Source organism: Olea europaea, chromosome 16 (genome assembly GCF_002742605.1).
Source record: "Olea europaea var. sylvestris chromosome 16, O_europaea_v1, whole genome shotgun sequence".
NCBI classification, from domain to species: domain Eukaryota; kingdom Viridiplantae; phylum Streptophyta; class Magnoliopsida; order Lamiales; family Oleaceae; genus Olea; species Olea europaea.
In genome coordinates, this window is record NC_036252.1 from 2,238,924 (window position 1) to 2,251,454 (window position 12,531).

General features: G+C 34.2%; 2 long non-coding RNA genes across 2 annotated transcripts; one reads left to right on the plus strand and one right to left on the minus strand.

Annotated features, from left to right (window-relative positions):
- Positions 1-9,010: 9,010 nt before the first annotated feature.
- LOC111411678 lies at positions 9,011-9,750 on the plus strand. The gene is made up of 3 exons (XR_002705874.1): positions 9,011-9,144; positions 9,239-9,385; positions 9,509-9,750. It is a non-coding gene; the product is annotated as an uncharacterized LOC111411678 (long non-coding RNA).
- A 25-nt stretch (positions 9,751-9,775) lies between these two features.
- Positions 9,776-11,153, minus strand: LOC111411679. Its single transcript, XR_002705875.1, has 2 exons — positions 10,831-11,153; positions 9,776-10,293 (listed from the first exon to the last, which is right to left on the minus strand). It is a non-coding gene; the product is annotated as an uncharacterized LOC111411679 (long non-coding RNA).
- Between the last annotated feature and the right edge of the window lie 1,378 nt (positions 11,154-12,531).

Genomic DNA, 12,531 nt, shown 5'->3' on the forward strand with positions numbered 1-12,531 from the left:
GTCGAAACAATCAAATAATTGGAGAATCCCTATTCACTGAAGTGTTGACTTGCAACTACGAACGTCCACCTAAACTCGAGAGGGTGAGGATAGTAATGAAATATTCAGCCTTAGATTACACACTGGAAAAGAGTGAAAAAGAATAAATTTGGGAGTGTGTGAATCTTATGAGTGATGAAATGATATATATATTACCATTAAAGGTCGAGAATTGAAACAATTTGTGCAGTCATGGTTGATTACTCGATTCTTCACACACATGTCAATTTTTGCATTGGAAGAGTGGATATTAGTTTGGTACTGTGACTTTGAAACATGTTTATTGAGTAAACACTAAATCTTGAATCCTGAGGTGAGAAGCTAGATTGTCCAACCGAATATTTTTGCATGCTTGTGTGTAAATAAATATTTATTTATAGTTTTGTTTGAGGACAAACAAATGTTTAAGTTTAGGGGTATTTGATAAGTGTATTTTATACACTTATTCGGTACCTTAAAATAAAGATATTTGATGGTTCTTTTGATATATTATATCCTAAAATAGGTAAATTCTATGAATGAAAAGGGAATTGAAGGAATGTAGCAAAAAAAGGGGCAAAATTAAAAAGTTGGGGACCAAGTTGTAAAAATTCAATAGTTGATTCGGACCATGAATCAAAGATTGAAATGTTTGGAGGTCAAATTGAATAATTTAGGAAGCGAAGGACTTGAATTGAACTAAAGAATACATGGGTTGTAAGAATAAAAGGGCTCAAGGACTTAAATTTATTATATGGAAAGATCGAGGACTTGATGGGTAATATAGCATTAAAGGCTTTGATTGGGAGTCAAACTTTGTGGCTAGGGTTGAATATATATATATATATATATATATATATATATATATATATATATATATATATATACACACACACACACACACACACAACTTGTGTGTTAATTATTATTTATTTATAGTTTTGTTTAAGGACGAACAAATGTTTAAGTTTGAGAGTATTTGATAAGTGTATTTTATACACTTATTCGGTACCTTAAATAGTAATATTTGATGGTTCTTTTGACAAATTATATCCTAAATTATTGTTTCTTATTTTTAATAGGTAAATTTTATGAATGAAAAGGGAATTGAAGGAATGAAGTAAAAAAGAGCGAAATCCAAAAGTTGGGGACCAAGTTGTAAAAAGTCAATAGTTGATTCGGACCATGAATCAAAGATTGAAGAATTTGGAGATCAAATCCCATATTTTGGAAAGTGAAGGACTTGAATTGAATCAAAGAAAAAATGTGTTGCAAGAATAAAAGGGCTCAAGGATTGATTGCATTACCTTGGAAGACGGAGGACTTGAAGAATAATTTAAGTAATAATGGCTTAAATTGACGGTTGATTGGACATCTACATGCATGCATGAATTAAACTCCTTTTTTAAGTGAAATAAAGTGGCCGCAGACACGGGTTGAGAGGAATTGAAGTCATTTTTAGAGTCTTTTATTTAGTCAACAAAGGTGGCTACTAGGTTGGAGGATATATATACACACACGTACAAACCTAGAAAAATGGAGGATGGACGGCTATTGTTAGGGGGGGGAGAGAGAGAGAGAGAGAGAGAGGAGTCCTTTTGTTAGTCAACTAGGGTGGCTACTAAGTTTTTAGAGTAATATATATATATATATATATACACATCACAGAAAACGAAAAAAAAGGAGGAGAGAGGGGATTTGAGAGGCAGCCAATTTATTATATTTGACACACTTTTTGAGGCTGCAGATATTCACACACACGTTGAGAATTTGGGAGAGAACACACAGCAGCCAAGTTTATATTTTTTCATACAGAATTGAGGCTGAATTTTCAGAGACACGGAAATCAGAGCAACAAAATTAATTGGAGGGCTGCTGGGATTTGTCTTCTGCCATTAAATTTACACGCACGGAAATTGAAGGAGAGAGAGAGAGAGTAAACACAACAGATTCAATTTTACAAACTATTCACGTTTCCTTAATTAATCTGGTGATGTCTTTCATAAATTCTTGTTTTTTTCTCAATAATATGTGTAGTTAAATTTAATTTTAGGGCGAACAATATAATCTATTTGGAACCTCTATTTCTTTTATTTGAGATTTTTGTTCTTTTACATTTTATGTGTGAGTTTTAATTATGTTTTTAATACTTTGAATCTTCTGGCCAATTATTCAATGATATCATGAACAATAATTACTTAGAGATGCGGATTCTTGTTTAGACCACATATTAAAATTCGGTAAATTAATATAACGTGTAGAGATACCTATATTAATTGCTGCGGTCCAATAGAAATTCTTAGAACTGTTATTTCGTTTAATTAAATTTAATTTGTATAGAGATATGGAATTGAATTAATTAAATATGCTCAACGAGAACTCGAGAGGAATAAGTTGAATACAATAAAAGAATTCGACTGAACACTACTTTAGTTTTATGAATCTCGATATTAGAAATAAAGGTGATCAATAGGTGAATTTGTTCCGCCCTAGCTAATCCCCATTTATTAATTGAGTTCTCACTAATTTTCTGTTGCATTCACGAAATTTCTAGTAGTTAGATTTAAAAATCACATTTAATCATTTTTTTATTTATTTTCATTAAATAGAAGTTAGGAATAATAAATTGACTAGTAAAGTATAGTTCTTGTGGGAACGATAATCCGGACTCAAAAGATCCACTTTACTAGTTGTTACGATCTGTCCACTTGCAGGATAAAATCGACTTCAAACAACGTTCAAAATTTCATTAATTGCTTACTCAGAATCCTCATTTAACAACTTGTCGACACAAGTATTCCAACAAACAAAGAGAGAAATCTTTAATTTTTGATAGATGATTGACAAGAAGTTCAGGTGTTGCCACAACTGTTGAAATGTGGAAGCGGAATTAATCAGAAATTAAAATTTTCTTTAATTCAATAAGCAAGACCGTCTAGATGTTCACGTATGTGTTATAACAAAGTTAAAGGATTCGAATATTTTACCTAAGTTCAATGATCAACCTTGAAATAACTTTGATTTGCAAACTTCCGTCTCCTTTAATTGCAAGAATCTTGATGCTCAAAACCTTCAAGCTTTCTATGGTGTTTTCCAACGCAAAGACTATACCGGTGTGTGGGCACCTTCTTTCAATTAATCCAGAAACCAATTCTTGAATTTTTGGTCAACAAGAAAATAAAATACTTTCTCTCTCCACAAATTTGAATATTATGGAATTATGAATATTATAATATTTTTCTATCCATCTAGTCTCTATTTATAGATAAAAAGATGATATAATTCCACATTCAAACAAAATTTTTAATTAAAACTCAAGTAGGAGTTCTAATTTAAATCTAATTCTAATTATCTTACATTTAATTGCACATGTAGTCCTAGAACTTCAATTACAATTATAATTAAGTTTATAACTTTCATAGTAATTACAACCAAGTACAAAACTTTATTATAATTACAATTAAGCCCAAAACTATTATAATTACCGTAATTAAGTTCCAATACTTTATGGAGCTACCATAGGGACCTGATCGGACACATATTTTTCAAGCTCCAATAATTGGATCATGTCTAGTCGGCCCTAGGCCACCCAATCTAATTATTAGTCTTTGCTTTTTCCACTAAAGGTAAAAGACTGAACTCTAGGAATATATAAGATCAGAAAAGTCAATAAATCTGTAATACTTTCCTCTGACCTACCGTATATGTATTTTATCTTCATCCAAGATCCGATAATTAGGTACAGCATAAATGATCATTTTGGCCCTCTAACTATTCTCACTAACTTAAGTTTCATTTTCTCCAATGATCCTGTGAACAAATCACAGATGTCAAGGTTTAGCCGTCGCTAAACACTGAATTCATGTTCTCTACTCCGCTCATTCTGAAGTTCCCAACTCATCGAGATATTTGACCGATCAAATTGATTTCACCCATTGATGAATCAAAGAACAATTAAAACCACGAAAAGATATACATAATCCTGTCAAAGGATTCAAATGAAATACACAGCGATCAGGTGAAATTTAATTCTCCGCATGTCATGCTATATAATTAAATTCGATACGTGGTCCGTTCAATACACTCCAAGTGTACTAGTGTCACCTTTAACTATTTCTGTGATAAGGACAAATCACAAATATGAATAGTGAATTGGTCAATACTACAACCTTTCAATATAAGGTGCCAACCTTATATATTGGTTGTGAACAAATTATTTATGATCAAAATATAAGTTTTATCTCACTGTACTTCTCAACACAAGTACCCAACTCATATTATCACAAGTGATCAGAGACACTTTAATTTCGCATGCTCAATAATAAATAAGTGCAACAAATAAAGTAAACATTATTTTATTCAATATAAAAATTATTATTTTTATTTTTACATCTGTAAAACTATACTATATGGGCACACAACCCAACAAATCTCCCACTTGCCCTAGAGTATATATGTCATGTCCTGTAACCCCATGTCTTGTACATGTCCATTAAAAACCTTAGCTGATAGACTCTTTGTAAATGGATCCGCGAGGTTATCCCCAATAGCAATTTTACTGACAATCACATCTCCTCTGTTAACTATCTCTCTCAAGAGATGATATTTTCGTTCAATATGTTTACCCCTCTGATGACTCATTGGTTCTTTAACATTAGCCACTACCCTATTGTTATCATAGTACAGTGTTAAGGGCTGTGCAGATGCAGGTATCACCTCGATATTTGTTAGGAATTTTTTGAGCCACACCGCTTCCTTAGCGACTTCACAAGCTGCCACATACTCAGTCTCCTTGGTGGAATCAGCAATACATGATTGTTTGATACTTCTTCAAATAATGGCCCCACCACCAAGTGTAAATAGTGATCCTGATATAGACTTGTGAGAGTCCTTATCAGCCTTGAAGTCTGAATCTGTATAACACACTGGAACATCGTCAAAGTTTTGATCAAAACCATATGTCTTAATCACTTCGTCGAATCTCTTGTTCCAAGATCTTGATGCTTGCTTCAACCCATAAATAGACCGCTGAAGCTTGTAGACTTTGTCTTCATGACCAGGTTCTATGAATCCGTCTGGTTGCACAATATAGATACTTTCCTCAAGATGGCCATTCAAAAAGTTTGTCTTGACAACCATTTGTCACACCTTCTAATCAAAATGACCTGCAACGGATAAAAGAATTCGGATAGACTTAAGCATAGCCACAGGCGAAAAGGTCCCCTCGTAATCGATGCCTTCTCGTTGGGTGAAACATTTAGCCACTAGCCTTGCTTTGAAAGTTTCTACTTTCCAGTCCATTCCTCTCTTTCTCTTATAGACCTACTTGCACCCGATGGGTTTTATCCCTTCTGGTGCATCTACAAGTTCCTAGACCTGATTGGAATGCATAGATTCCATTTCAGCATTTATAGCTTGTTGCCATAAATCTGCATCCACATCATTCATGGCCTCCTTATATGGAGTCGGGTCATCAACTTGTGTTGTGGAGATTGGTTGATTGGACTCCCCAACTAACAAGTACCTAGAAGGTGGTCTGATAACCATCTGACTTTGTCTAAGGGGTGGTGGATCCTAGACTGTGGCATTGTTTGGAATTGTAACGTTTGTATCAATTTTGGTATTACCATTAGATGGTTCCATTACCTCCTCAATACCTTCAATGTTTACTTGATCCATGGGATTGGATGACTCATCTCTCCTACTCAAAACACATTGTTTAGGTATATCTGACACTAAGGATTGTCTGCCATGAGATTGTGTTTCAGGAATCAATGTGGTGGAATTGCTCCCACTCATTTCTTCCAACACGACCTTACTTTTGGACTGACATTCATTAATATACTTATCATCTACGAAAGTGGCATTTGTGCTAACAAAGACTTTCCTATCTAGAGGGATATAAAAATAATATCCCTTGGTACATTTAGGGTATCCCACAAACAATCATATCTCTGATCTAGACTCCAACTTCTCTATCTTCCCTTTCAGAACATGAGCCGAACATCTCCAAATTCAAATATGAGGTAACCTAGGCTTGCGCCTATTCCATAATTCTAGGGGAGTCTTGGGAACCGACTTAGAAGGAACTAAGTTAAGAACATATGCTCTTGTTTCTAGTGCATATCCCCAAAATGAGGTAGGTAGAATTGCGAAACTCATCATTGACCTAACCATGTATAATAATGTCCTGTTTCTCCTTTTTGAGATGCCATTCCATTGGGATGTACCTGGCGCACTCAGTTGAGAAACAGTACCATTTTCTGTCAAGTAGTCCCCGAATTCTCTCGAGAGATATTCGACACCTCGATCTGATCGATGTGTCTTAATACTCTTACCCAAATGTTTCTCGACCTCAGCCCAATGCTCTTTGAATTTTTTAAAAGCTTTTGACTTTCGAGTCATTAGGTAGATGTATCCGAATCTAGAGTAATCATTGGTAAAAGTGATAAAATACTCGTAACCCCCTCTCGCAGGTGTACTCATAGGTCCACATACATCAGAATGAATTAGTTCTAATACTTCTTTGGCTCTATGTCCTTTTGCTAGGAATGATCTCTTGGTCATTTTACCCTCCAAACAAGAATTACAAATTGGCAGTGGTTCGACCTTAAGTGTGTTAAGTGGACCATCTCTAGACAATCTTTGTATCCTATTAAGGTTAATATGTCCAAGTCTAAAATGCCATGAATAAGTATCACTATTATGGTTAGACATTCGCTCATGGTTTGTAGAAGTAACATTTATTTCATTTGTGGCACAATTTAAAATATAAAAACCATTCACCAAATATTCAGCACAAATAGGAGCTTTATTCTTTAAAATATAAAGCGCATCATGCACAAAGTCTAAAGAATAACATTTTCCTATTAAACAAGAAACATAAATCAAATTCCGCTTCATCCGCGGGACATAATAACAGTCTTTAAAAATTAAACGCCTACCACTATTAAAATAAAAGTAAACTACTCCTACTGCTCTTGCTGAAATTACAGCTCCTGTGCCGACAGTAATTTTAAACTGGCCTTCACTGAGTTTTTGCTCTCCTGAAGCACCTGCATAAACATGCATATATAATTAGTGGCTCCAGAGTCTACAACCCAGGAATTTGTAGTATCAACCACCAAACATGACTCAGCAATAAAAAACTCACCAATACTCAGCTTTTTAGATAGTGCGTTAGGGCAGTCTTTCTTCCTGTGTCCTTTGCGACCACAGTGGAAACACTTGCCTTTCGACGTTCCATCCGATTTGGGCTTTTTGTTGCTTCCTGGCTTCTTGTTAGATCTCTTTCCCTTTTTTCTAATTTCGCCTTTCGGCTTGGAGCCAGAGGAGCTAGCAATTGCCGCATAAGCATGGCCACCCTTACCCTTGAGACCACTTTCCACATTTTGCAACTCATTCATCAACTCAGTTAATAGCATATTCATCTTGTGCAAGTGATAATTCACAGTAAACTGTGAAAACATATCGATAAAGAATTCAACACCATATCAACTTGAGTTTCCTGATCAATAGTTGCACCCAGATTCTCCTCCACGTTGAAGTGTGCAATCATAGTCAACATATGATCCTTCACAGGAGTTTCGGGTTTCATGCGGATGTTCTGTATGTACAAATGGCCTCAAAGCGAGCCCTCCTACTTTGATGTCCAAACATGCCCTTCAGGCTTTCTAGTATGTCATAAGAGGTCTCCTGACTTTCAAGCTTTTACTGTAACACATTTGACATGGATGCCAAAATGAAACAGCGAGCCATCTTGTTAGCAGCGATCCACTTATTATACGCAGTCCTCTTGGACTTATCTGTAGTCTTGGTAGGTTCCTCGGGACATTCTTCTTCGAGCACAAAATCAAGTTTTTCGACAATAAACACAAACATCAAATTACGTTTCCAATCCACATAATTATCCCCGATTTGTTTTAGAATAACGAAAAAAGTGCTGAGAGACATTTTGATGAAAAAATAACAATTTATTGCATATCAAAAATGGAGCAGGGAAATGACAATTTAGCATATGATGCATGAATGCATGTGTAGATCCATCTAATTACAATAATGCAACGATGACTTGATCTCTGTGATCCAACATGCCTCTCTATACGAAAGGTCAATGTGTCCACTAATCAAGCTGAGACCCTCCCACTAAACAAAATATATCTAACAACAGATATCTATATTAAGCTTAGCATCGTTTTATTTGGTCACCAAAATTATAAACGAGAGCCTCTATAGGAGGTTTGTAGATAATTTCGATTTGAGTGAATAACTTTTGTCTCAATCGCTAAACACTTCAAAATAATTTCGCCATCTATATGATGATCATAAATTATATTCTATTTAGACGATTTTATCATAAAGAAATCCAATCAAGCAACTTGAACCACACCGCCCTCCTATAGGGAGTCTGTTGCATTACCGACACGAGGCAAACGCGTTACTTTGCTTATGGATTGACCTAAGGAGACCGTGGGTTTTTATTTAAATTAACACCCTGTCCCACTTAATCTTTTAGAATAATGGATTTTAATCGAGACAATTACCAGCTGTTTATATTAATTAAATTAATATAAAGTTTAATTATTACGATTTTTCTATTAAGAAAAATTTAATTCAAAGAAAAATCTGTGTTTAATGCTATGTATCCTATTCATAGTAGCATGAGCGATGTCATAAATAAATCTATATGTCATAATATCAAGAATGACAATATTTTAAACAATAGTTTAAAGTATTCAAAAAGCAATAAAAAATAATAAACTCAAGAAAAAAATTGGACCAATGCCAAAAATTTAATCTAAATCTCCAGCCCAAAATCTTCAAGCATCCTACAGTAGCTTCTCCAAAAATAACAAGGAAGTTTCAGCTACTACACCTATAATTATTTTCAAAAATCCATTTTTTTTGAAAAAAATAATTTATAGATAAATCTGTTTGCACGTGCAGACAGTAATCTGTCTACTATCATAGACAATCATCTGTCTGCCAGGGGCGGATCCAGGTACTGGCGAGCTATGGCGGCCGCCCTAGCTGGATCCGCCGGAATGTTCACTACCGCCGGGCACCAGAACCAGAAGTTGCAATTGCAGAGAAAGAAGCCGAGGAAGATGAATGAATTCCATCTGGGTTACTTTTTTTTTTTTTTTTTTTTTTTTCCAGTTTGGGCCTTTTTATTTGGGGTGACCAGTGATTGATGGGCCTCCTTATTTATAAACATTAGGTCCAAATCCAATCCATATATTTTGATCGAAGTGGAGTTGTTGCTGCTGAGTGTTGACACCTGACGGGTGGCGAGAGGTGTTGGGCGACGAGACGACTCGTCGTCGACCTTCCAATCTCCGGTCTTAGAGTCTCAGAGTGTGAATCTGTGATCCCCTTCTCTCTCTCTCTCTCTGTTTTTTTTGTTTTTCGTTTTTTTTTCGTTAAATTTTTGTTTTTGGTTTTTGTCCTGTGTTTTGTCAATGATATAGCAAAGTAAATTTCGTTTCAGGGGTTTGAAGATGACTATCGAGTGTTGATTACTGGGGAGCCTTCTTAATGATGCATTTCAAAGAGAAGTTGGGAACCAATTCATGGAGAAAGTTTAAAGGACTCTGGACTAGAGTCCTCACTCCTCGCTCAGGTTCCTTTAGATTTTTTTTTTTTCAACGCTGACTCTTGAAGATTTTTCTGTTTTTCATTTGTTCTTCCTACTTTCCTAAATTATGGGCTCTACTAGGTTGCTGTTATTATTATTATTATTATTATTATTAATTTATTTATTTTGCAGGATTTTCGCATATCTGTATTAATATGCATTTGGTCTATTAAATTTCAGAGTGCGTTTTGTTGCATCATTGTTCCCCCTTTTTTTCCCCTTTTCTTAGAGAATGTTGTAGGCTAGTTGTATGTACGTGGATAATGTTATCAATCTTGTATGTCCTATTTGTTTGATTGTGATTTATGATAAGTAATTTATGTTTTGGGGCCGTTCCTTAGACACGTGAATTTGACAAACGTTTTTGACAAATAATCCGGGGCCTTTAATTAAATCGATCCAACGCTCACAATTTATCTATCAAAACAATAAAAAATTCATAAATCTTACATCCAATCACCCCCAATTAACTTATATTAATCCCTCAAATCTCTCAACTAAACCCTGATTTTCCATCCTCATCTCATTCCATTCTCCATCACCATCCAAATTCATCATCTCTCTCACAGAAGACTGAATCTCTCTTGAATCCGACTGCAGCCTCCTAATAGTAGCCACAACTGCAAATTCTTGAAGTCCTACTCAAAATACTGACAATGGCTAATATTGTGTACTTCACAGAAATACAAGATCGGAATTTTTTTGTTATTAACATAAGGTTAAGATTGTGTACTTCACTGAAATTTGATTTCTTAATCAAAGATGATGGTGAAATCGTTAACTGGTTTTGAATTAGGTCAAACATAGGGGATTCCAAACCAAATATTATAATTTCATAGAGGGGGAATTCAACGACATTATACAACAAAATCCCTGGAGAAAATTATAAGAAATTCTTGGAGACTTTGGATGATATTGAAGTAAAAGAAGATGCCATCCCAAAGTGTTGAAGATGTTTAGGATTAAGGATTTTATACCCAAAAAATTAGTAAATATTGATGATGAACGATAAAATGAACAGTGACTTTTTAACCATAACTTTTGAATGGTGTCTTACAAATAATGCTTGAAGAACTTACAATATTGATGCTGATTTGTTAATTAAAGTATACAAAGTAGCATAATTTCTATTAACTTGATCGCAAAAGGCAAATACAAAGATATCAGATTCCTACTCTATTGCTGCACCTCTGGTTGCTTGACGACTCTTTCTTTTCTGTCTCAAGTTCACGGTGATGTATCCATTTGCAAAGGCTTCTAGTGCTCTGGTGGTTGGCTGCCGGTTTCTTTTGCTATGCCTTTGCACAACGTTCGTATTTGCTAGCTACTCATCTGGTTGCCTGATGCATTTTTCTTGACATTTTCTTTTCTATCCAGATTTTAATTAGATATTAATAAACGACATTGCTATTACAATTGTTGATTGTTAACGGTCAATGGTCAACGGTCATTGTCAGTCAATATCCGCCCTAGCTGACCTCCGTCCCTAGATTCGCCACTGCTGTCTGCCGCGTAGCAGTCAAACTGTCATAATTTTTTTTTTAAAATACAAATCTTTGAATTATTTGCCCTTGGTCTTCAAGTCTTCTTATTCAATTTCTAATCAACTTACAAGATCCAAAAATTACAAGAATTACATAAATTTCTATGTCCCGTAGAGTCACAAATTTTGAATCTAATTGTACAGAAAATTAAATCAAGATGATGGAGTCGTAATCCACCTATTTTGTTACATAATCGAAATAATAAATTACATCAAAGATTGACCACAATTAATTGGTTCACAGTTTAAAATAATCCAATCATTCAATCAACATATAAAATTTTTCTAGATATCGTTCGACTAGAACATACAATCAATAACAAGCACGTTGTAATATCTTAAATTAATGGAAAGAAAAGTCAAACAAAAAAAAGGACAAAAGACAAAAAGAAAAATGGTAGGTGGTGAAACTCAAACTAATTCATTATAAATCTATCCAAAACCAATTTAAAAACACACACACTACTCACACAAAGAAAATGAGCCAAAGAGAAAGAAGAAGAGAGAAAAGAGAAAGAAAAAACGAAAAAGAGGAAGAAAAAAAGAAAAAAAAGAAAATTCGCCAACGTGTGAGGAATTAAGTAGGTTATTCTATTAGACTTAAATTCCTCAATTTTGAAAGGTAAGTAAAAATTTACTTATTGAAATGTTATGTTTAATTTTGTAGTTGTTAAATTGTTAGATTAAATTAAATTTTATTGAAATGGTTAAGTATAATAAACTATGAAATTGAGTAAAATGAAAGAAAAATTAGTTTTAGTAATAAAAGAGACTTTAGAAATCGTCTAAACGTGAAATAATTAAGTTTTGGTATTGCCTATTTAATTATTGAAATTACTTAAAATATTAATTGTTGATTTAAAAATTATATTATATTTTATGCGGCGATATAGACATTGGGACAGTTTACCGACCGAGTTGATTTTAGCGTATATAGTTCTGTGAGTGGAAAAATATTAATATTTTTAAAGTATTTATGAGTTGCGTATATTATCAAAGTATGTGAAATTATGTGTCCAATTAAATGATTATTATGGAAATCTCATTTATTATGACACATGTGAAATCTCGAATATTATTTATGGTACATTTGTGACTTGGTATGTAAGACATGTGATATTGAGAGTTGTTTGGTATGTGAGACATGTAATATTGAAATCGGCCAGAAAAGTACCAATGATTATATACTTCTTCTAGTTCACAGCGGGGCTTTGACCGTGTTCTATCCTACACAGAGAGTCTTGACCTGACATTGGTCTTGATCGTATACATATAGTTCACAGAGGGGCTTTGGTCGTGTTTTAGAATTGATTATGAGAGGTCTTTGAGATCG